Source organism: Leptonotus elevatus, chromosome 4, assembly GCF_054856555.1.
Source record: "Leptonotus elevatus isolate MCC_2025b chromosome 4, RoL_Lele_1.0, whole genome shotgun sequence".
NCBI classification, from domain to species: Eukaryota; Metazoa; Chordata; class Actinopteri; order Syngnathiformes; family Syngnathidae; genus Leptonotus; species Leptonotus elevatus.
The window spans coordinates 7,061,685-7,088,027 of record NC_141242.1 but is presented as its reverse complement, the minus strand read 5'-3'; the positions used below and the strand labels follow the sequence as shown (position 1 = coordinate 7,088,027).

At 40.7% G+C, this 26,343-nt stretch overlaps 1 long non-coding RNA gene across 1 annotated transcript in view; it reads left to right on the top strand.

Annotated features, from left to right (window-relative positions):
* The first annotated feature begins 981 nt into the window (after positions 1-981).
* LOC147175297 (uncharacterized) overlaps positions 982-26,343 on the top strand; it is a 28,894-nt gene continuing 3,532 nt past the window's right edge. The window contains exon 1 of the long non-coding RNA XR_015094709.1: positions 982-1,071. This is a non-coding gene — a long non-coding RNA (uncharacterized LOC147175297). The remainder of the gene's footprint in view (positions 1,072-26,343) is intronic.

Here is a 26,343-nt window from a genome sequence, read left to right as displayed (position 1 = left end):
AGCTTTCAAGATAATTACCATCCTTTATTGATCTGTTCTTTTCCAGATATCTGCCGAGGCATCCCCCCCCCCCCCCCCCCCAAAAAGTAAATACTGTATGAATCGCAGTATCTTTCTGGGCGTCCATTAAACGGCGGCGATATTTAAATACGAGTCAGAGCAGCTTGGTGAGTAACACTGGACTATTCACAGATGCTCCTTTCTGCCGAGCTCTAAATCACGTTTCTTAATTCCCAGAGCCACATCTCAATCATTCTCCTTGCTAATTTGAGAGTCACCCTCATTTCATTTTAAACGATTCATTTTTGGCAAATTTGTAAATGGCCCCGATGTGTGTGCTACAATTTAGTCAATTACTCTTGCAGCCTGCAGGACTCCTGGGACCCGGAACATACACCGCCTGGAGGTACCATCTCAATAATTGTTTCAGAAAAGTTGGGAATGAATTGCTAACGCTCTGTTCCACTTATTGAAATGTCAATTGGAGCCAAGCCACCCTTTCTTTCTTTTTTTGACCCCCCCCCCCCCCCCTTCTGTCCTCGTGGAACGGTAAGAATGCCACACATCTTTCTGCTTTCTAACCATTGCTAACATAATCGAAGTCACTTTAATATCCTGTGAATTCATATCCACAATTCCATCCGTCCAATGAATATTTCTGACGCATGCAACAGTGTATGAGCACAATTCCGTTAATAGACCGAATCAGCTCCTTTCTGTGATATAATGTAACTTTACTGCATAACGTCATTGTACTTAACTACTAATTAGCTGTTAAAAATTAAGACATATTCATCCAAATGAAGTCTTAATGGGTACTAATTAACAGGAGAATCCTTCTTTATGGAACCAAACAGTGTGACCCGTGGACCTCAATTAATTAAGTTATTATTAGCCAGTTTGGCAGATGTGGATCTTGCTCAACTGAAGGTAAAATATGTAAAATGTGTTGAACTTGTTTTTTTCCCCCACCCCCCACAAGGTCCCCCACCCATGCCCTGAGCCAATTAACCTGCACGGATGAGCCTTGTGGCAAATTAATTAGAGAGAAGGGATGCGTGTTGCTCTCAGGTAAGCAGATCTATTTTATTTAGAACCTTTTAGGCATCACTTGTCATTTCTCCACAATTAACTCAATGTAGAGTAAGATTTTTTTTTAATGCAATATTTATAATATTTATTTTATTAATATATATATTTTTTAAATTGCATAATAAATATGACGACTTTCAATGACGATAATGTAATAGCTGCATGAACTCGACTAAGAGCAATTGCTATAGAAATTGCGTGGGAATGCTGAAAGCTGAATGCTAATAGCTGAGTGCTAAGATTGAAATGCATGTGGAATGCTATGAAGTAAATTGAGAGATTAATTATGAAATTATGACCTCCTCGTTACTGGACAATGCAATTTACCACCGTGTGTCACTGAGCAGTATCAGACACCTGGTAATGATGATAAGTTATATGCGTGGAAGTGGGCGTGGAAAGTTAAATGTCTGTCCCATTGAAAATGAATGGGGAAAAGTTGATATTTAACATTAAATTGTGTGAATAAGTAATGTGGAATCAGACCATATATATGAATTTTTGAAGCCACTTGAGATTTGAACAGTGTAAATCGGAAGTATTATGTTGGAGCTGTTACGCGGCGAAAAAGTGTGGAGAATAAAAATCACAATTAATTCTGATAATAAATGGAAAAACCTGAAAGTACAGTATCAGTGATGCCTATTTCAGTGATTTGTACTTTTGATTCATGGTATTTTATTCTTCTACTAATTGAACCGTACCTACTTACCTTCACTAAATACTTTTTAAGAATGGGAGATACCGATACCTGGTATCGGTATCAGGCCGCCCAGCCTTATTTCATTGCATCGGTACTCGTGATGTTGTGGCTGTTTTACTATCCGGAACTATAGATAATTAAAATTTATTTCATACAATTTTAAGGGAAAATGCTATATTGGGAGATCTTTCTTGAAAATTATTTGGCACTATTTTTTAGGCAAAATCTTGTGTGTCGAAAGTACCAGTGGTATCGTTGCTTGGTATCGGTATCGATGAATACTCAAGAGTTGAATACTCATACTAGTACTGATCTGAAAAAATTGATATACTCAATAACAATAGATTTAAAAAAAAAAAATACTTTCACCCAACACTGCATAAAGTGCACATGCAAGGTTTAATGAGATCCACTAAAAGAGCTGCATCAAAAATGCGTATAGTTTCTGCGTACGTACATTGATAATAAATAATCGATTATTTTGTTTTAAAACAACAATCCCAACATAAAGCAGACTCTAATACAATAGACAATCGGAAAATAAGCATGCAGCGAGTGCGAGCGCGTCACTCGGTGCATACGTCTTGTCTGATTACCGGATGGGTGATTCTGTAGTTCTGTGTGTAAGACCTTCAGCTGTATTCTATAATTAACTTTTGCCTGCGCCCATCAGCTCCCATTCCAGACTTGATGTGTCCGCCGTGAGTGTTCCGGGCAAGCGGCTTGCCATTCAGTATGTATTAAGCTGTCAGAGTGGGCCTCTCTCCCAAGCTGCCTGTCTTCACTGAACAAGCCAGCCTATTAACTCCTATTGACTGTGACACACATGTCCCTCCAAAATGAGCGGTTCCGTATTGATTTTTGGCCAGCGCTGCTCACTTCCCCCTTTCATAGCGCCGAGGGTGAGATCTTTATCCTGACTGATTGTGTATGTTCGTCGTATCGGAGTAGCGCCGCTGTGCAATTGCCATTTGGGGCCCCCGTGTGCCCTCCCCTCCTTGTATGCAGCCAAGTCTCAATGAGACAATTAAAAGGCCTGACTCTCCCCCCCGCGTCCCCCCCCGTAACACCGCGGTCGAACGGAGCGGCGGACCTTCAACGCGGCCCGAAGTCTGCCGCTGGTTTAATGCGGCAGCCGACATAAGACGCGACAGCCCGCTTCTACGACCCCCCCGCCCCCCCCCCCCCCGCTGACACTGCCGCCGCACGATCGATGGAGCTGAATAGAAGGGTGCCATAACCCCCTCAGTGAGACGCTTCTCCTGCGGCTGCAGCCTAAATGAACTCTGACAGCATGTATCGATGTCATATCAAGCCCCTGCCATTGAGAGAAAAATGATTATCTGCTGGTGGAATCTGTTATTGACACGCTGCGGAATAGCTTCCCCTGCCCAGGGGACTTATTGATACAGTTTATGGTGTATAAATATTTATCTAATATGTGTCTGAAATAGATTTGTCTAGTTTAGCTGCACAGCTCGTGAGTCTAGCGGGCGGCCCGCGGAGGACCATCAGCGTCTCGGCCTCTCAACCGTAACCCCCGCCGCCTTGTACGCTTTTTTTTTTACAGGCAGCGTGAAATTGCTTGAGATTCCGTTTCTTGAAGCTAATAGTCGAGCATGTTGTAATTACATTTTATTGCCTCTTTCTCGACAAAGTCAAGATGGCTTCGCGGCGGTCGTCATACCGTAAATGCATGTCGACTTGACCGTCACAGGAAGGCCACTACAACCGTTTACAAGATTTAAGTGAATGGAATATATTATGAGGATGAAGCTGCAGTGTAGCTTTAAAGAGGAAGTCAACCCCCCCACAAAAATCTTGACAATAATATGTTCTACGCAGCCCCACTAGTCTAAGTACAGCATTCTGGTTAATATTGCGTTAAGCAGCAAAAGACAGCAGTTTTTATCAATATCAGAAGGCGGCCATTTTGTCACTCCCTTTCGTGTAAAGATGACATCACAGTTGCTCGGGTCTCGGGTAACAGCCAATCATAGCTCAGCTTCAGAACAGGTGAGCTGTGATTGGTCGTTGCCTGAGCCCTGGGCAACTCAATGCGATGTCATTTTTAGTCGACAGCAAGTGGCAAAATGGCCGCCCCCTGAGTTAGATAAAAATGTTTTATATCATGTTCCACAAATGTAATATAAATCAGAATGTCATGTTTGGACTAGTGAGGTCACATATGACATATTATTGTCAGGAAATGATTAAGGTTGACCTTCAACTTTAAAGAGAAAATACAATAACCAGTACAATTGTGATCACACACGCTTTGATTACAGCCATGCTGCTACCAATAACGTGCTATTATGTGTTCGCAGCATTGAGCTTGAATGACATAATTCTTTTTCACGATGGGGAATAGCGTATAAACTCGAGAATTTTCTAGACAACAGTCTTCTATGCACATAGTCTGACTAATTCTGTATGTAGGTAGATGAAGCCATTGCCAATGGTGAGTCAGATACATAGAAAGTAGGATCTGTGAATCTGAAATGCTTACAGTCCAACAAATGAAAACTCTTATTAGATCAAAATATTAAACGGTAAATGGAGTGCACTTACTGATATCGCGCTTTAGCTTCGTCATACATTTACAAAGCCATATTCACGTATCTCATTCAATTACTTCAAAGTGTGCCCTACATCAACCCACGGAAAGGTTTTCCTTTTCAGCTTAAAATAACTTACTTTAGCTTCCAGGATCCCGCACTATACGCTGGCCAACAGCGCAATCTAGGATATTGTTTTCTCATTGGTACCATTTTCAATCCATCCCTGTTGTGTTGTATTAGCCTGTAGCCTCGTCCTAGCTAGTGCTAATAGCTAATTCACCTCAGCGCCGGCAAGCGTCCATGTTTGCAAACTCCCTTTCGTTTGTTGCTAGGATGGCGTGATGTCACCCAGCCAAATATTCCAGCTGCTAGGATTGCGTTGCCGGCCAAATATTCCCATACACTCAATTGTTGCACATAAACAAAAACTGACGATTCTTACCTGAATGGGAAAAATCTGATTTGGCTTTCATTTTCAACGGCTAATTCCGTGCTCAATTTCGAGTCACCACCGATTCTTGCGCAGCTCTAATTCCAATCAACCGAATACATTTTGTCAAAGTGTCTCATATGTCGCTTTTATTGTTTAGCAAATGTATTGATCTCCCATCTCTATTTCATCATAAAACTTGACCTTTTCTTTTTCAGTTTGTTGACATCCATTTTTTTTTCCTCATAAAATGACGTCAAGCTCAGGAAAATGTAAATGGAGGTAGATGCCACGGAGGAGGCGGGATTTTCACACATCAGCTTTGTTTCCGTTGGTACTTGCGCTTCCGCCTTTGTGCCCCTCCGTTGCGCGTTCCCGTCAACGGGTGCGAGTGTGTCTGTCTCAGTTGTATATAGCATTTCAGAGAGCTGAGACAATCGGTGGGAGCAGGCGGTTGGGGGACGCAGGGGTGGGGATGCGAGTGTTACGAGCGAGTTCCATTCCTACGCTGGCGATGTAACCTGTATTTCCGCGTAAGTCGGGTTTCACCGTAAAAGTCGACATTAACAGCAAAAAACTTTCTATAAAAAAAACTAAAATACATTAAAATATCTCTAGAAGACCCAGCTTTCTTCTTTGGGGCCATATGTGGAAAAAAAAAAAAGAGGGCGAAAAAGCCAAAGTTACTCCCGGCGCGCAAACACAGACAAGCCCCAGCACTAGCTAAGCAAAAACACTGGGGACAAAATGGCGGAGGAGGGACAAAATGGCCGTCGTAGGTCGATTGCGTCATAACTCCAGGACTCCCTGTAATAGCAGCAGCAGCAAATAGTACTTTTCCTGATCATGGGCCAAACGCGACATGCGTCATTGTTGTATGATATGGATTTTTACTCAAGCATACCACAGCACTGACTTTTTCTCCTCCGTGATTCACGACCGCCGCGCCGCGAACGCGACAGGCTGTCGCAGGTCGAATACCGCCATCTCCCATCCTCCGCCGTGTCTCTATTACGGTCAAGACGGCTCTTTGGCTGACTTATTGACCCGCTCTCATGCTCGTTACTCAACAGAGGAGTCGTTTGCTGTGATTGATACCGCGACGGCCCCGACGCCTCTTTCGGCCCCTCCCGATCGCCTCCGCAAATCCGATCTGTGGCTGTAAAGCCATGAGTGGGTTTCATTAATGGCCTCTGCTGTTTATGACACCATAATTAGAGTTGAGGAAAAGGCACCTAACTACCACAGTTCCACCATACTGAGAAAGTCAATAATGCAAGCCCAACAACTTCTCACACAATTGAGCACCCCAGAAAATCTATAGTGCTCTGCTACTCTATGCCTTTATGGCGCCGTCGCGGAAGAGTCTTCCTGATTTGTTCGTTTTTGCCCACCACTTTTAAGTAATCCAGTAGAATTGATTCGTAACACCAACGGTATTATTTAGCTCGGAGTCCGACGTGTGGGCCGCAGCCTCCGTTGTGCGACATATTGCTCAGTAGAAAGGAGGCCAAGCGTTTGTGCGCCCCATAATTTGTTTTATGCCACGCCTCATGTACATTCAGTGTCTCCTAGAGGAAAAAAAACGTAGCAAGGCCGACCACTTCGCTCCCTGGTTATTTGTGTGCGGCAAGTCATTGGGGATGTTATTTTAGATTGCTTTCCCAGAAAAATAATTCTGCCAGGTGGTCTCCTGGTGCTTGACTTTATGTATCGGTCAAGAACGATCATGTGCAGAAGAGAAGGGGAGCTGTTTGAATACACCTAAATACAGCTCGCTTTTAAACTCACCCATCTGTCTTTTTAATTAAAACACAAAAAAAATGCCCAGGGAGTGCTCTGTAGCCTGCACTTTTGCTGAGAATAATACGCGGACCGGCCAGCATTAGATGCACCTGCACAAGATCTGTTAAAAGAACTTGAGAAGATGAATTTTGTAGTATTAGATTTAGATTAGATTAAACATCTGTTTATTATTGTGCTTTTTTTTTGTGAATTTCTCATATTTTTGCTTCGAGAACAAAATGAGGTTAACTAAATATTACAAACATCTTTCAGTATGATGCACTATAATTCCCCATCACTGCACTTTAGCAGCAAACCAGAATGACTCAAATACGTATTAGTATAACCGCTAACACTAAATGACAGATATTTCAGGTGGATATTTCTCTGTAGCTTTAATTATGTGAACACACTTAGTTAAAAAGGACAATTAAAAGTAGAGCTGCAAGCGGCTATAAAGGGCCTTTGCAACCCTGGCCATGCATATTGGGGTACTGGCACGGAAGACAAGAACTCTTTCAAATATAAACGTTTTTTTGCCAGGTTTTATGTATGCAAAGTTTCAAGATTACTTGCCTTGGTTTAGACACTCAAAAATAGCACCATTTTTCTTCGCAAACAGCAACAGCATGCGACGAAATAAAAAACTTTCAATAACTTTTCACCTTAAACATCTTTAAATGAAACACTAAGGGTGTGAATTGCCTCGTACCTGGCGATTCGGTTCGTGTCACGATTCATAGGTCACGATTCGATTCGATACCGATTAATCCTAATACAAATCTATAAATTGATTATTGCGATTTTTTTTTAAACTCAAATTTAGAAAATACTAATAACTTGTACATGTACACTGTAAGATTTGTACGTAAATGTATTTATCTCAAACTTTAGGCTTATAACTGTGAGCCACTTTATTTAACAAACAATCCGTTTCATGTTTGAACAGCATTGAAATAAAATATTAAGGCTTAATGTTCCATTAATATAACATTCTTCCATGCTTAATGTGTGAATCCTAACCCTAAGTAAGACGTTTAGTTGAATATTCCCATTAAAAATTGATGTTTAAAAATCGATTTGACCGCATATCGAATCAATTCGAGAATTTTTTTTAACACCCCTATAAACACCCAAAGTTTGAAGACGATCTGATTCATTTTATACGAAAAGTTTATCCAAATATGACCTTGGGCAAAAATGGTGCCAAATTTCAAAATAAATTCAAAATGTTGAACTTCAGGTTCGGTTTAGGGTATGACATTTACCGTGCCCAAGCACGCTTGCTGCTAAAGTCCGGTAGTGAGAGTTTCAGTACGGTACGGAAGAAATGGCCCTAGTGTGAGTGCGCCCTAAAATACTTTTTTTTTTGTAGGTCTCGGGTTGTTGCATGTGCCTCCCAATTTCTATAGATCTAGGTTGAAACTTTCCACCTGGAGTGCTTTGTTAAAAAAATTATAGGGGGCACTAATGAACCATTTTGAAAAAACTGCACAATAACCCTCTAAAATAGAAATGTTTTTGCCAGGCTAGATGTGCGGACAAAGTTTTATGAGTTTTCGCCTATTTTTTTTCTTCTTTGCAATCATCGCATCGTCACGGCAACAGCATGTGACAAAATAAAAAGCGTTCAATAACTTTTCATTTTAAATGATGTCTCGATACAACACCCAAAGTGATAAATTCTCTAGGAGTTGGTTAAAATATGTCCAAAAAATGGCGCCCAATTCCAAACTAAATTCCAAATGGTGGACTTCCTGGTAGGTTTAGCATATAGCTAAAAAAAAAAAAAAACATTTTAAATACTTTTTTTTAATAGATCTTGGATTGTTACATATGCCTCCCAATTTTCCCAGATCTCGGTGAAAAATTCCCACAAAAACCATTTGGACCTCACAATAGTCCCTGCGCGGGCCCCAATGAAGTGAAATGAGGACCCTGTTAAATTATTAGACAGATTCCTGAACGATTCAACCAAAACTTTTGAAGTTGCGATTATTCTCATTCGAGCATCCAAGTGTCCCGAAGAATAAAAAGCATTCCTCAACGTGTCGGGTAAGAGACGAACAAGCGCAGGTATCAAGGCAGACATCGTTAGACGATCCGTCATAAATAAACTAGGCCTCGCGTCAGAGCTGCTAGAGTTGGACGCCGGGACAGGACGTTCCCCTCGGAGACCCCGCATCCTCTGGCTGCCCTTCCGGGGGAGATTAAATGTTAGACGTTCGGACTCCAACCTGCGCTTTCAGGTAAAGGTAAACCGAACTTGGCTCATATCAGTTCACCCTTGACTGGAAACCGAACCTCTGTGACTGAATGAACCATGTCATAATTAAATCATCACCGTTTCACTTTTTACTGCACCTGCAACTCAAACCGCAGCGGGAGAGCGGCGACATGGCCTCGACTCTGCCGGCCTGTGACTACAAAAAAAAAAAAAATTTCGGCTCCACTTCATTCTCGCAGCAGCAGCAACAAGAGCCACCCATCACCTGATTCGATCTTACGTCGACTTCATCTTCTTAGTTACTCCTTCACCGCCCTTGCTTACATTTTTTAAACGAGTCACATTTGAAGAGGACGGCCGCGTTTCGAGCGCTCATCCAAGCCGTTAGACGGTGAATGGTATTGAATCCCCCGAACTCTTGACAGCAAGTTCCATTCCTTGATTCATGAACTCAAGCGCATTTTGCCAGCAGCCTCGAAAGCCTGGCGTTGCGCGGCCTGATGCAATGCATGTGTAATGACTTGCGAGCCTATCAGAGCTTATCCCGTCCAACAGCAGATATTAAGGAAGGTAGTTACAAAGGCCAGACTTTAATTTGACCTCCGCCTGCCCTCTCCCGTGTGCGAGGGTGGCTCAGTGAAGCAAGCTCGGTGGTTTGGGCAGTTGGTGATGAATGGCTGTATTTGTTGGGCAGATTGTTACAGTTCCACACTAATTGAGAGGTCAACACAAAGAGCAAACGTGGTAATTGAGTCACTCGACGGCGGCTATACAGCTTTATTCGTTTGACCCCAACCTGCTCGATACAACGGGACAAAGTCATCTTTATCTAGCCGTTCAAAGGACAAATTATCTTATCAAGTAGAATGTTTTTTTTCTGTCAGTGTTTCACTATTGAAGTTTTTCTAATCGAATTGTTTCTGATTTCCAAATGTTGATGTTCAATAGCTTAATAACAGGTTAAACTATTTCCAAGCAAAACAAACAAACCATACAGTACCTCTGTTAACTAAGAGGTGTATGGTTCAATTTGTGTCCTACATGAGATTGGTAGACTGGAATTTCCCAAAGTCAGAGATCTACATAAATAAGTAGGGCTTGCTATGGATTCAAATGTCCTCAATCGATTTGATTTCGATTCACAAGAGTGCAGTTCGATTCGATTTTGATATATATATTTGTCCCTGATTCTATTCAGTTCAATTCAATATTGATTAATTATGGAACATCAATTCCTTCTTAAATATCAAGGATATGCTAAAAACTCCACAAAGAAATCCAATTCCAAATTCAATTCCGCGGAGGCAGTAAGTGGTTAAACCATAATGGTTTAAGTGTTACACAAACATTGACACCAGCAAGGCAAATTTAATAATTGATCATATAAATGAAAAAAAAATCTGAATTGTTTTAAAGTGCAAAAAGTCAGATGACAGGGTTTTCATAAATGTAAGAAGATACTTTTAAATTAATGTCAACAGTAAATTTCAAGAAAACAGTCCAATACAAAACAAAATTGGCCTTTAAAATTCTATGTTCTTATGAATTCATGGAGAAAAGAGATATTAAAATAATCGATTCATGGTTTTATGAATCGATAGCGGGCTTGAAAAATCGAAAATCGATTCAATATCGATTATTAGATTTTTTTCAACCCATCCCTAATAAAGAGTGTTTTGCTGTCTAGGAGAAAATTTGACCCTTTAGTAAAGTGATAGTAATAATTTAAAATATTTATTTCTTAAGTGTAGTTATATCTTTTATTTCCAATGTATTGTATTTATAGTCTTCTCTCAAAAATTGTTTTGCTGTGACTTGTTTTTGAATGGAAGTACAGATTACTTACTCGATTCCTTTTTACAACTTTTAATCATATAAACCTACCGAAAGGAATTGCTTGGCAGAAACCAGGTTTTAAGTATCAGCGTCGTCTCGGACACTTTGTGCCTGATGGTGATACTTGCTAAATAATTCACCGGTTGAAGTTAGTCACTTTCCTCTACCCTTTTTTTTTGGATGACTAATTCATACTAAGTAATATTAAATGATAGCCTTCCACTCCTTTTTCAAAGGTTTTGTATTCACTACTGCACTCATGTATTAATGCAGAGATATATCGACTCTCGCACATTTCACTAAAGTAGTCATTTTTGTGAGGCACTTTGTTTGTCAAGATAGACTTTAATGGTGGCCTTTATTTGCTTTGCCCCCGTAACCCGCGCCCAGCTGAGACTTTGGCATAACACCATCCATTTCCACCTAATGGCCTTTGGATGTGGCCAGTTGCGAACAACAGTGCATGTGAGTGAGCGTGCGCGAAACGTGTGTAAAAGCTTACAAGGACAAATGCATTCTGCATTTAATGAGTGCGGGCCAAAGGGAACGTGGGTAGTTAAAACTGAGAGTTGGCAAAGACTGTTTTGTCCCTTGTGACCCGACTCTTCCGTTGCACCTTTAATCTGCAACATGCCACTAAACTACTCTGATGGTCTCACGGGCTGCAACCCTGTGAGAATGGGATTGATGGAACGCGTTCAACTCTTGAGCTTCGTCCCGCTTTAATGCTTTTACACTCCAAATCTTTTTCTTTCTTTCCGTGGCGTGAGCGTGGAAAGACAAGCCTCCGGGAAATGTATCAACGAGATTGCTGTTTGACCTGCGGATTTGGTTGTGTGGAGATGAGATGAGATGAGATCCCGTTTTGTTTACCGCGGCGCATGTCTGTTGAAATATCGCCGTCTAATCTCCCTTAGTGATACTGTTTTAATGCACGGAAATGTTGTAATTACCATTTGCACAAATAAGACAACGGCTTCATTGATATGCGGGTGCTGATAAGGCGGCCGCTTGGCAGCGAGACAATTGCCGAGGCCGCTGGGGGTTCGCCGGCACTAGGACGGTCCTGCCTCCGCCGCCGGTGTCGAGGACCAACAAAAGCGAGCCGTCATTCACTGCACACTAAACGTTTTTAATTAATTTTCTCCTCTGAGTCCTTGTGTGGCAATGTTGACCCTTAAGATTTACTCATGAATTCGGCTCGGTACTCGGTCCTGACTGTCAGAGGGTCACGGGAGCACGGTCCCTGGACGGGAACTACCTTTGCTAGGCTGAGGAGGCCTGAATAAGAATGCGCGTGTGTATTGAGAGGTCCGTGTTTCCGTGAAGATGTGTCCATTATGGGATGCATTCTAGTATAGCAGTTCGTACGTCGAATATTCTCTTGTAATCTGGTAACCAAAACAAACAGCAAATAATCCATCCGTCCATCATCTACCGCTTTAACGGGGTCGGGTCGCGGGGGCGGCAGCTTTAGCAGGGTAGCCCGGACTTCCCTCTCCCCAGCCACTTCAGCCAGCTCCTCCGACAGGATCCCAAGGCGTTCCCAGGCCAGCCGAGAGACGTGGTCCTGGGTCGTCCCCGGGGCCTCCCGCCGGTGGGACATGCCCGGAACACCTCTCCAGGGAGGCGTCCAGGAGGCATCCGAACCAGATGCCCGAGCCACCTCAACTGGTTCCTCTCAACGCAATATATAATATATTATAATAATAAAGATAAAAGTAGAGTGTTGACCTAATCCAAGGCCAAACAATCTTTTGAATAAAAAATAAATAAATGCTTTTTTAAGTACTCTTCCTCTTGAGAAAATACCGATACCAAGTATCGATACCACTGGTACTTTTGATACATAAAATGTAACCCCACAAAAAAAGGCAAATAATATTAAAGTAAGACCTACCTATATACTGTGTCCCAATATAACAATTGTCCTTAAAATTGCATGAAATTAACAGCAATTTTCTATTCTTATTACTTCTAGTTCCTGATTGTAAAACGGCCACAGTATTGGCCGCTGTCGTGAGTATCAATACCTTGAAATAAGGCCTGGTATCGACACTCACACATTCCTAGTTCTCTTTCACTCCAGTCCTTCAGGTGGCAGTAATTGGCTGCAGGGACTGATGAAGATGATGATGAAGATGAGCTTGCACGTTAGCGACATTTGAAAGGCCTTTCCCCTGCACGAGCTTGTAGGATGGTCTTCCGCATGCAAACAGACGTTTGGCTTCTACTTTTCGAAAAAAAAAATAATAATCCTTGAATACACCTTTAAATAATTCCACCAAAACACGATCACGACTTTGTGCTCATCCGAAACTTTTTTGGTGACTTCCCGAAGTAACACGACGGTCCACTGAGAAGAGTTAAGTGGCGCTCTCACTGGCGGCGCATGCATACAAATCTGAGGGACCTGTGGATTATCCGGATCAGGGCTGATCAATTTGCTGCCGGCACAAAGCCAGCCCGATTCGGATTAATCCACTGGAGTGGTCATACCCGCGTGCTTTGTAAATCGGCGGCTCCTTCTGTTTCCTCTTCACGCCCCACACGGCTTAGAAGGGCTTTGGCAGATGAAAGGACGATGACTTGTTATATTTCAGGGGGCAAGTGGCCACAATGTTCAAGGGGGGCGTTGTTGACTTTTCCTTCAATCTTATTGTCCGCCGCCTTTTGTCTCCATAGGGGGGGGTTAAATCTAGCCTGATTTACTAATGGCTGCAGTGTTGATTGAAATTCCCATCAAAGTCTTCAATGCAGGTTGCATTTTTGTCTCAGCTTCCCAGCATGTGAGATTAAACTGGCGGCCCAACTTGAGGAGGTCTCGTAAATCTCGTTGATCACAATTGAGGGTGCGCGTTTTGATTTAATCCCCATCACTTTGATTACTCGCCTCCCGCGGAATTCATCTGGTGTCCCAAGTTTGCGATGAAATTCAGTCCAGGCGTTTTGAATTCAATGCAGAATTCGCGGGTGGTGTTTTCAGCGCTAATCTTAGATCGCAGCCTTCGCAATCTGGCGCTGGCGGTTGTGTACGCTTTTTTTGCTTCCTCCAGAAGCATTAGTTTAAATGGCGGACCTTTTTGCTCACAATTAATAGAGGTCCCCAAGAGGACTGGGGCCTACGGGTTTGTGGAAATACTGGATGAGTCCTCAGGCTGTTGGGGAGATGTGGCTTCCTCCCCGTCACTCACATTTGTCACTATTCCCCAATGTTGTGTGCGTGCGTGTGTGTTTGAGCCCGCCGCCCCGAGCATGTCTCGTTTGAGAGTGCTGTCACTCCCTGCTTCCTGCCATCCATTAACACCCGCCATTATCATGCTAATCAACATTGTATGATTACATAAAGTAATTTATGCGCACTTCTATTTATCCGTGGCCACACAGAGATGCTGTGGGGGGGGGGAAAAATCGTAATATTCCACGATCATCAAATTCCTTTTATTTGCCTTTCAAAATGCCGCATCTGCACTTTGAAAAACTTGCCGCCGTACTTTATGAGCAAACGCTCTCCCGATGATTTGAAGACCTCTGCCTACTGAGAAAGTAATCGCCCCGAAATCTCCAAGCGCGCACGCTGCTTTGGCGCTCGTGAGGAGACTGTGATTTGAGTCGCCTTCCTGGCGGCTCCATATCGGAAGTGGAAAGAAGGTTTTGTTTTGAACGCAGAGGGCAGGAGATGAGCTCTCGTCCTCATTTATTCACAGCTAGTGGAGTAATTAGGAATGCAGAGGGCTGTTAAATTAAAACTGAATTGCACTTATTAACATTTTAACTACCAACCCCGCCCTCTTTAGACACTAAACAAGGACAGTTTCAGCTCTAATATGCCTGAAGAATCCCGCTGAGGCGACTCTTTATGTATCTCTGAAACAAAGACCTTCTTTAAAGTAAGATCTCCCTTTTGTTTAAACAACCGAGCATTTAACATTCAACGTGATGTGCCAAGGCGCGTCCTCCATGCTGTCGGGAGACGCAGCAGCAGAGCTTCTCAAACTCTTTGCTTAATGGAACACTATTTGTGGTCAGATTGGAGAGCTAATGGTGGTCCCTTTGAGGGTAACTCTGCAAATTAAATAGCATGGATTCACATCTGTCAGACAAAACCAGGAGGCTCTTTGTAATCAATGACCCAAACCAAGAGAGGCTCCGTTGGGGGGTTTGGGGGGGGGGGGCACGCCGGCACTATGATGGCGGCAAGAGGCCACCGGGGACGGAGGCAACTCACCTGCACTCGGCTGCAACCGGAGCGGCAGCACCGCCAGCAGGGTTAATGTACATTTATAGAACAGGTCAAACTACTTAAGCAAGGCACTGATTTATAATGCAGGAGTGCAATGTGACTAAACTGTAAAGGGAATTCTTGTTTTTCCTGTGCAAACATTGCCGTCGGTGTTGTGTTAAAACGTTGAACCCCATTAATTTTATCACTCCCCCTCTCTCGTTTTCCCTCCGTCTTTAAATTTTGTTTGGAGGAGAGACTAGCGAGACCTCCCGCTGCTGCGGAGAATTTCCTCTCGTTGTTAATTTTCCCTGCTCCATATGGCGCCGCAGACACTTCACCTGCAGGCTGTAGCGGGCTGCGCGGAGCAGGCCCGCTCGGCAGCCAGCAGACATCCTCGGGCTCAGCCTGTCATTTACGCGCGGGCCCCGCGCAGCTGTCGGAAGTAGTAGCGACGTCGCTTCGCGTCACCTCTACGGAACCCGCGCGACATCCAGCTGACGCGGCCAGGTGCGATTTCGGAAACACGGCGGAATGTAGAAATAGGGGCAAGTTAAGATGAACGCGTCACAATAAAATAGAGGGGGGGGGGGGGGGTAACGCCGGAAAAGATCCAAAAGAGTTCATGCACCATACGTTCATGTGCACCTGCAGCTCGCCGATGGCACAACAGCGGAAGAGGGGCTTTCATTGTGGCTTGTCATTGATTAGAGAAGGGTCTTTAATTCCATCTTACCCCATGTTGTGATTCATTTGCATGGTGTGTCAGGAAGTAATGGAGGTTTTGCGCGGCGCTTTGCTCTGAAGCTCTTCAAGATAATGTACATGCAGCCGCTAGCAAAGAGCTTTCTGATTCATTGTGTCCTTCATGTTTGTTCATTCCTCCTCATCTTTGACTTGGATTGAGTTCCGACGCTAACACGATTACTGCTATGTACTTTTACTTTACTGTATTTATTTATTTATTTTTTTAGGTGGGGGGCATGGGTTTTATACAGAGATCTTAACTCATTAATTGCCATAAATTCATTAACAAAAAAAAAAAGATTATTAAAAATTAAAGGCAAGAGCCATTTTTTCTACTTTTGTTAACAATATGAAAACATATATATTTTTATTGTACATTTAGAACAGATATAAAATGTGTGATTAATTGTGAGTTAACTAGTGAAGTCATGCGATTAATCAGGATTAAAACATTTGAATCGCCTTACGCCCCAAATTTATAATAATCTTTAAGGTGATTAAAATTTTTAATTGTAATTAATCGCATGACTTCACTAGTTAACTCACGATTAATCACAAATTTTACATCTGTTCTAAATGTACAATAAAAAAATTCTAGGTTTTCATACAATTGTTTACGAAAGTGGGAAAACAAATTTTAAACTAATATAAATAGTTAAAATGAATTTTTGACGTTTAGCGGTCAATGGCAGTGAAGAATAAAAAAAGAAAAGAAAAAAAGATTATTAAAAATTTGGGGCGTCAGGCGATTAAAGTTTTGAATTATAATTAATCGCATGACTTCACTAGTTAACTCGCGATTAATCATGAATGTCATATCTGTTCTAAATGTACAATAAAAAAAATTCTAGGTTTTCTAGAAAATTGGCATAAAATGTTCATGAAAATTGCCAAAAATGTCAGAGATTTACATAAAAAAGGCATAGAAGAAAAAGTAACCATAAAAGGTCCAAAAACACAAGAAAAAAATCCTGAAAATTACCATATAATGTCCACAAAAATGATTGCAAAAAAAGCAGAATAAATGTCAAAAAATAGCCATAAAATCCAAAAAAGGAAGAGGCAGAAAATTACCATATTGCCAAAAATGTCAGAAAGTATGAGTATGTATGAAAGTATGAAAAATCATATATACACACAAAAAAATCCCAAAACCAGGAAGAAGAAAATTAATGTCTAAGTATTTGATGCTGCATATTTTTCTGTTATTTATTAGCACTTGGCCCCTGAGTACATTCGACTAACGTGTTGTTTCGTTAATCACAATATTCACGTTTTGAGGCTCCAGACAGATTTTTGGTTATTTATGTGCCCTAAAATGGCTCTTTTGACAGTAAAGATGGCTGTCTCCTAACCTAGGGGTTGTAAAAATAAAATTTTAAAAATTACTGATTTGTAGCGCACTTATACACAAAGTCCCTCAATATGCTTCACATACTGTAATTTAAAGTACATTTAAAAGCAGTTACAAACAGTTAGAGATTTAAAAGCAAAGTAAAGAAGTAAAAAAAAAAAATAGCTTGCTAAAATTAATAAAAGATTGCACTGTATAAGAACAAGATTTATAAAAACATGATTTTAATAATACTTTGAAAGACCTTAATCATCGGTATGGGGAACGTTTGGATAGTTTTTATCTGGATTTAAAAGCATTTATTGTTTTGAATCTTTGTGGTCTTGTTTTCCATTATGTCTGAGATGAGACGTGAGCTACTTGTGGGCCGAGATTGCCTTTTGTAGCAAAGTTGGGAAAATGTGGTGATAAAATTTGTCAAGCTCTTGGGGAGGCCGCGTTCAGGGTCACAGCTAAATCTGTGCGCTGCCGGCGTAAGGCCAAGCGATAATTCCAGCACAGACGAGCGCAGCGCTAACCTCGGTACAGCTCAGGGGCAGGACACGCTGATTTCGGCTTGCTTGCAGGAAGGTCTGTGGGATAACAATGACGGCGAATAGAGAGGCAGCCATCTCGTCCTTCTTTCTTCCTGGCCTCTGTGGAGGCTGGGGTCGTTTTTACAGCTCACTTTTAACTCATTCACTGCCATTGACGGTTATAGACGTCAAATATTCATTTGAACTATTTCTATTCGTTTAACATTTTTTTCCACTTTAGTTAATAAGAGTGTGCCCTGCGATTGGCTGGCAACCAGTACAGGGTGTACCCCGCCTACTGCCCGAAGCCAGCTGGGATAGGCTCCAGCAACCCCGCGACCCTTGTGAGGACAAGCGGTACAGAAAATGGATGGATGGATAGTTAATAAGAGTATGAAAACCTAGAATTTTTTATTGTACATTTAGAACAGATATAAAATGTGTGATTAATCGTGAGTTAACTCGTGAAGTCATGCAATTAATTACAATAATCGCCTGACGCTCCTAATTTTTAATAATCTTTTTTTTTTAATCGTGTCAAGCGATTACAATTTTTAATTATTAATTAATAATTATATCTGTTCTAAATGTACAATAAAAAAAAATCTAGTTTTTCATACTCTTGTTAACAAAGTGGAAAAAATGTTACACTAATAGAAATAGTTCAAATGAATTTTTGACGCCAATAGCTGTCAATGGTAGTGAATGAGTTAAGGGTGCTCAGCCCCCAATCAGAATGCTATCAGCAATTAGCAGATTATGAAAATTATAATCATGTATCTATTTGCATGCTGACAATCCCCCTGAATTTCTTTAGTGATGCACAAAAGCAGCACACCTCGTGGACCCACGCACCCAGTCATTTAATAGACATGCGTCCAAATACCAAGTCTATAAAAGTGATAACTATCAAAAATGGGAAGCTACCCACTATGAAAGTTTGTATTCATATCCATCCATATATCAATTTTCTATTATATTGAAGTGTTGTATCAACATGCAATCATGTTAATAGATCTTACCTATTGTGAGTCATGGCTCATTCAACTGATAAATATGTAAATTAAAATGTTTTATTGTTGATAGCCAACATTAATCTCATTTGGATGCCTTAAACCAAATTAAATGGAAAAAGTGCGCCACATAGGTATTTTGCAAAGTGTCGCTGATTTCATTTCTGAATTAAAAAGGAAATGAGCAGGGGACATCGCTTTTTTATTACAAATGTTAATGAAAAATGTTATTGACTCGAACAAATGGAAAATACACCTGGAAATGTATATTAAACCTTTCCAATTTCTTTCTCTCTGTAGTTTGCAATTATAGTTGTTTCAGCAATGGCGGGGGAATTAATTTTGCGTGCAGACTGATAATGTTAGCAGTGCACAAAGAATGGGTTATTATGTTGCATAGGGAGTCTCTGGATATTTACAAAGAGGGCAGTGCAAAGCGTTATTTAATTGAAAGAATGGATCAATAACGGCTGTAGCACTTTGTCAGAAGGCCTTAATTGTGAAATGAGCAAATCATTTATTGGGGGACCGTTTTGAGTGCAATCCTGGTGTAAAACTGTAAAGTCCAAGCTGGGCCTTCCTCAACTAAGGTTAGACAAGACTGTAATTGTACAAGCTTTTATTTCTTTTCATGTTGGAACCTTGGTTTGCAAACTACGTTTTTTTAGAAATGGGGGAAATTAAGGATAGCGTTTTGTCGTGCTTTTTTTTTGTGTGTGCCACCATTGGCTCTGAGCATCACACATTCACAGGTATCTTTGTTTTTTGTTTGTTTTTGCTGTAAATTAGCCACCAAAATAAATGAAACGTTAGCAATTGTGGAATTCCAAAACTTCTGCAGTGTAGAAGCGCCTCATACGCAAGAGTAAACCTGTAGACCAGAGAGAAAACACACGAATAAAGCCAAGTGGAAGGAGGCACAAGTCCCACTCAGCAAATATTAACTTAAATTCTTCCCGGGTACGAGAGCTTGCTGAGGATACCGCTAGCTAGACTTAACGGTTTAATATTTTCTTGTAGTTCCCTTTTCCCCCCCTCTTACATTGTTACACAGCCTTATTTTTGTTTACCATGGATTCCGCTAGCACAAAATGGCCACCATATAAGCACAAAATGGCCACCATATAAGCACAAAATGGCTACCACATCCCAATATGGAACACAGTTCCTGAAGCAAACAGTACTGTATGCGAAAAGTTTAAAGTTTATACATACAAAGCATATACTGTATATATATATATATATTTTTTTTTTTTTTTAACATTACCTTTCCTCAAAGAAAACAAGTCTTTTTCAACACTAGATTGGTCAATTTGTAATAAAATAAAAGAATAACAGACCAATGTGAGGACTGACTTTTATTATAGGTTTGTGAAAAATTATGAAATAGACAAAAGTTGAACATAAGAGGTTTCTGCCAGACAGGGACCATTTATAGATCTTGATTTCAGTCTACATCAGTCCCTCTAAAATAGGGTGTGATGCCGTAAAATTGTAAAAAAATAAAATAAAATAAAAATAAAGTGTAGTTGCACATCCACTACAGAAGGTGGCAGTGTCGTTCTCATTAGTCAGGTTTCCATCTAATTGTTTTAAAAATGTTAAGCAAATTTACTGAAAATGCGATTTATGCCCATTTCCATCTGTTATTTTTTTGCGAATATTGAGGGGGGACTCCACTGCTGTAGGTGGCAGTATAAACCATAGAGATGTGATCCCCACCAATAATATCAAAGAAGAAGAAGAAAAAAAGAGTTTGCTTTTGTAATTCTTGATCAACCGTAGCGTGTGACGTAATATCCAGTCAAAATGTACGACGTGTATCCGGTCTTGTTGGCGACCTGTTTCCATAGCCAAAATTGGTATTTTCCATTTTTCGATTCTTCCAAGCGTAAAAACTTTTTGGTGTGCACATTTTGGGCCCTTTTTTGAATTTCTAGCGTTTCCATCCAGTGTTTATGTTCGCATTTCTTGTAAAGTCGGATAAAAGTGGCTGGATGGAAACCTGTCAGAGAGTGCATAAAGAGTATTAGCTCCTCTGCAAAAGTCAGAAGTGTACTTACGAAAACTTTATATATAGAGTTGAGGGGGGGCCCGAAACATTTTCTTCTTCCAGGGAGGGGGGGTAACAAAAAATACTGTTCCAATACTTCTGAAAGGAACGTGTATCAGTAAGTCCTAGATTTTGTTTTACTTTGATGCACCAGCAATCTTAATGTTTGTCTGCAAAGGTTGAAAACATTTTTGTGACCTTTTTGTTGTTTTGTGTTATTTGAAACTTTGCAGAAACTCATTTGTTTCCTCTCCGCATGAGTAGAAACAAATTGTAGTTTTCCCTCACTAGTTCACAATCCAGTTGTTCATTGCAGCTGGATGTTGGTAAATGTTTTTTCTCGCCTACATTTCACGTATGCATCATTGCTCTCACGCCATCAATGCCTATTGTTTATATATTTTTTTTTTATTATTTTTTTTTTTTTGTTTATTTTTGGAAGAATCCAAGTAAATTAGAGCAAACTGGCACGCTTCCCAGTATGTAAATTCATGTGCTAATTCACAACATGATTTCACTTCAGCTTGCAAGCAAATGAGATTTTAATTGAAAATGAGATCCTTCACGGAGACTCTCACTGGAGATGTGCAGCATGGGAATGATGCTTTTCACAGATTGTTTGAGGAAACAAGGATACTTTTCTTTCTTTTTTGTTCTCTCTACATTGAGTTGGGGGGGGGGGGGCGTTTTCCTCGGCAGAGGTTAGTGAAACCGCGCTGTGAAATTAACATTGTGCCTTCATCTCCTCGTCTGTGCGCGAAGAGGTGGGCTATTAACATTTGTTTGTATTTCCATTATGTTAATGGCGTTAAAACATGGCCCACAGATTGCCACCGGTGGCGCAGTGATTTGGCCTGGCTGATCATAAAATGTCCGAGTGGGTCATTTTGATTATGACACGCTAATTATGTGCTTCCTCTCTTCTCTGTTTCCTCCCCTGACCTGCACTCTTAATGGTAAGCTTTTTACGAGAAGGGAAAATAGCAGCAAAAGATGTCTGCCCGTGTTCCTGTCGGCTATGTCGCACTCATGCTTCAGTGCTTCCCTTTAAACTTCCGAAATTGTGCCCCACAATAAATAGATGCCCAAGCTCCTAACTGCCACGGTTAGATTAGATACCATTAGATGTAATAGAAAACTCTTCCCCCCTGTAATATTTTCATAAGAGTTGGAGGCATTTGATTAATCTGACCACATTTTATTGCATTAATGATTTTTTTTCCCCTCCTTTCCCGCTCTGCTGTAAAGACATTGTACACAAGCTAATGCCATTCGCTCGCTCCCTCTCCGCTTACACTCATTCATCCTCCGCCGTTATTGCGATGCATTGTTGATGAGGTGAGTCGGCGTCTTATGTGCTTTCACTCCTAAAGTCATTCCTAATGGAGTGGAAACCTTATATTTTGTTTCCTAATGAAGCACAGGAGTGGCAGACAGCTCCGCTTGGCCTGTCCTGCGACTGCCTGCAGGTTGGAACCAGCGGCCCCAACCAAGCTGCTTTCAAAGAGTCCGCGGGGGGGGTTGGGGGGGGGGGGAGGGTTAGACTAGGCCAACAGCTTATATCTTACAGGCAGACAGCTGCAAAACTATGGGTAGAAATTAATAAATCTAGTTTTGCTGTAAGGACAGATTCCGATTTTGGAAATAATTATATAATTAAATAAGAATCCATTAATCATTAAAAAGGAACTAGAGCTGTCAAAATGATTTGATTAATCGACAAGTAATCGATGATCAAATAATCAATAATCGATTATTTTAGTCATCAAGTAATGGTTTGGAGCCATTTTTTTTTATTTAAAATTGTCCAAATCCTCTCAACAGTAATTGTTCACTGATTTCTGTAGACTGATTATCTTCTGTGTTTAATCAAAATAAGACATTTGCAAACATCTGTTTTTACTTTGGAAAACAATGACAGAACCAGTAACATAGTGCAACATCAACCCCCCACCCCCCACTTTTTTTTTTTTTTTATCACTATACGAATACAAAGTACGGAATAACCACCAATCAATAAACAGTAACAATGGAAAAAAGGGCTTTTGTAATGCAAAACATAAAATGAAACAGATTAATTAATTAATTAATTAATTAATTCTAAAAATGATTCGATAGTCACAGCACCACAAGGAACACATTTGAAACACCTTATATCCTTTGAGTTCCTTGCATGTCATTCGTCACAAAAGTCACCACACACTTTGTTTTTTTCTCTATTTAGTTTCAGGTATCACTGAAATAAATGTGACGATATCAGCATTAAGGAGCTTAAGCTTGGCAATTTTTATAAGCATATCAAAATGTTGCCTGGCAAGAAGTTTTTCTGTCCCTTTTCTTCGGCTTTGCAGGAGGCGCCTGCTCTGGAAGTTGGTGATGTACATAATTAGCGGCAGTAGCAGATCTTCCGCTGCACGATTTGTCAAGAACAGATTCTTTTTTCGAGAAACCAAGAGAGCAGAAATTGTACCAGCGTGATGACCGTAAAGATCCTCAAACGGGCTGAACGGCAGTCGGGGACAGAAAAATGTCTTGCTTTCTTGCATTTGGCAATTGGCGCGCCATCGGCAAGGGAATGACATTTTCTAAAGTTGAGTTTCAGAGCTCCCAAATTGCTATTATGTGAACAAACTAAAATAAAAGCTTGTTTTATTTGAATTAGTTCAACTGACTTTCATTTATTGTAACTTCCCTTAAAAAATTGCTGACATTGCACATTTATAGTTCAGGTCAGCAAGCCTGCTAAAACAGTTTGCTTAACCCTTTAAAAAAGTTGAACCATTACCGTTTATTCACTGCATTCAATTCACTGGCCAATTTCAGATACCGACTGTTTGTACCTTCTGGATATACGTCGGAATACAACTGCAAAGCATCCACAATCTGATGGGGGGAAAAATGTATTCAATATCGCTAAATGGCCAAACACCATGACCAACATGGCTCTGTTCTCATTTCTGCGAGTAGAATTATTTTTTACCAAACTGTATCAGTAAATGTACTACCGCATCAAATAAAAGCCAGCATCTGTAGTTGTTTTTATTTGTATTATTATGATTATTTGCTTTGCACTACACAATTGCTTTTGGGTTGTTTTTTTTACAGCGCATTAAATTGCGTAATAACTTTGGCAGTAGAAATGTTGGACATTTTGGAACGCTCTCCATGGCTCCGGGCTCCATTTAAGCGGGCCCTGAAGTGAGCGCTGCAAAAAAAGTAAGCTGAGCTATTCTGAGCCGAGGTTTCCCTGCAAGGTCACTTTTAAAACAAAATGTCTCTTTCCGCAATCTAGGTCACAGCACATTCTGCCTCACTTCATACCAAACTTCCCTCCTGCCTCGCCGCTTATAATTAAACACACACAATTATCCCAAATTTAATGGGATTTGAGAACCACGCTTTTATTTAAGAGGTAATGAATAATATTTTAATTGCATATGTAACTGTGAAATCCAAATGTGCTGCTATTATCACGTGTAATTACTACGCCACAGTTTTCAAGAGCGATATCCTGATGCGATCAACAGCACTCCGGAGCAGACTGTCGCCTCCTTTTCTTTTCTTTTTTCTTTCTTATATGCTTCAATCTGAGGCATAGCGGTGACTAATTGTGAAATGATGCAGCTGGATAGACACTCTTAAAACATATGTGCTGTGTCCTATTGTTTATTGATGTCTGTAATTAATGATATAATGCACGCCGCTGAAGTAGTTTGACCTCTGAACCAGTCATTACTCAGAGTGTAGCCGCATCAATCAAACTGTGCTTTTCTCACATCTATTCCTGTACACCCCCTGAGGGACTGACGGAGCACCCACTGTATCCTCATTTGTATTCAGCTGACCAAGGCCTCCGTGTGAATGATTTAGCGCTCTGCATCACACACAGAGCGCACGAGGGGCACTAATATGAGATTTACAAGCCACTGCTGAAGTTCATAACAAGGCCTAGAGCTCGAAACAAAGCCACTTTGTACTTCCGCCAAGCGGAAAGCTATTATTTTCATTGCCGTATGTTTTTGTTACTTGCCAGGATTTGGGGTTTTGGTGCTAAATGCTATGGGTTTGTCTTAACATCTTGGAAAGTTTTTCCTGCCGCTGTCTATGATGCAAACATGCAAACAAAAATATGGCACCAATTTTTTTTGCTTGTTGTCATTCTAGACAAAATTAGGATGGCGTATTAGAGCCACGTATATATATATATGTTTTTTTTAGGACGGAGAGGGCGTTAATATTCCGAGAAAAAAACTCACAAATTTACGAGAAATAAATTTGCAAGGAAAAAAAACTCGGAAATTTGGCAAATTTGTGATATTATAAAGTGGCAAATTTATGAGAAAAAAACTCGTAAATTTATGAGAAATAATTTGGAAAATTTGCGACATTATTAATTGGCAAATTTGAAAGAAAAAAAACTCGTACATTTACGAGAATTAAATTGGCAAATTTGCGAGGAAAAAACTTGTACATTTACGAGGAATAAATTGGCAAATTTGTGATATTATAAAGTGGCAAATTTGCGAGAGAGAAACTCGTAAATTTACGAGAAATAAACTCGCAAATTTGAGACATAACAAAGAGGCAAATTTACTCAAAAAAAAAACCCTTGTGAATTTACGAGAAATAAACTGGCAAATTATAAAGTAGCAAATTTGCGAAAGAAAAAAAATGGTACATTTACTAGAAACAAACTCGAAGATTTGCAAGAAAAAAACTTAGCTCAGCTAAAGTCTGGACGAGGTTCTGGCTTTTGAATCAAATCGTTCCACTTTCAAATCGAACCGTCTTATTGAATCGTTTCACGCCCTACACTCTAAACACAGTTGGGTCAAAAGTAACCCAATTGTGGATCAAAAAATCTTTATGGGTCATTTTGACCCAACTTTCTGGGTTGCTTTATACAAAATGATCCAATTTTTTGACCCAAGTAAAGGACCTGACCATTATTTATGAGTTATTTTATGCTGAAAGACCCATTTCTTGACTCAAAGTTGGGTCAAATCGGACCAAATAGAGGATCGGTCCATTTTTGACCCATAGATGGGTTATTTTTGACCCAACTGTTTTTAGAAAACCGTATTGAATTGTCTTTTATGGAAAAATGCACACCCCTAATTTTTTCCCATAACTCCGCGGGGTTCTGTCTCTCCTGCCTGCCCTAACTGTATGTCCCTGGTCGTGTTCTGATTTGTGTTTGTTCACTCTAAAAACAGTTGGGTCAAAAATGGAGCAATCCTCTACTTAAGTTGATTTGACCCAACTTTGAATATTATTAATAAAATATTGGTCAGATCCTTTTCTTGGGTCCAAAAATTGGGTCATTTTGTATAAAACAACCCGGAAAGTTGGGTCAAATTGACCCATAAAGTGTTGTTTATTGAGCATCAATATATAATATTTGCTGGTTCCCTAATATAATAGCATGTATCGAACTCATGCAGTTTGCACTTTGTATAGCTGTCCACTAATAGGCCTCAGCCATGTTATTTGCGCCTCTCTCCATTGTAATGACCTTATACGAATGCATGCCATGTTTGGGCTGACTGCATGCCTCGCTGCCCAGCCTCAGGTTGTCGCACGCTAAGCTCAAGTCCCATTCCGGAAAGCATCCGAGGAAGCGACGCGGCCGTGTATTAGAATAAGTCATTCCATTGTTAATTTAAATGGCTTAATACATCACTCTGAGGTAAGAGAGCGTCTTGAAAGGCTGAGGAAAAACGAGTGCAAGAGCCAGAGAGAGAGATGCCAAGGGGTGTTTCTTTAATACCAAATGAAATTGAATGGCGCATCACCTCACATGTG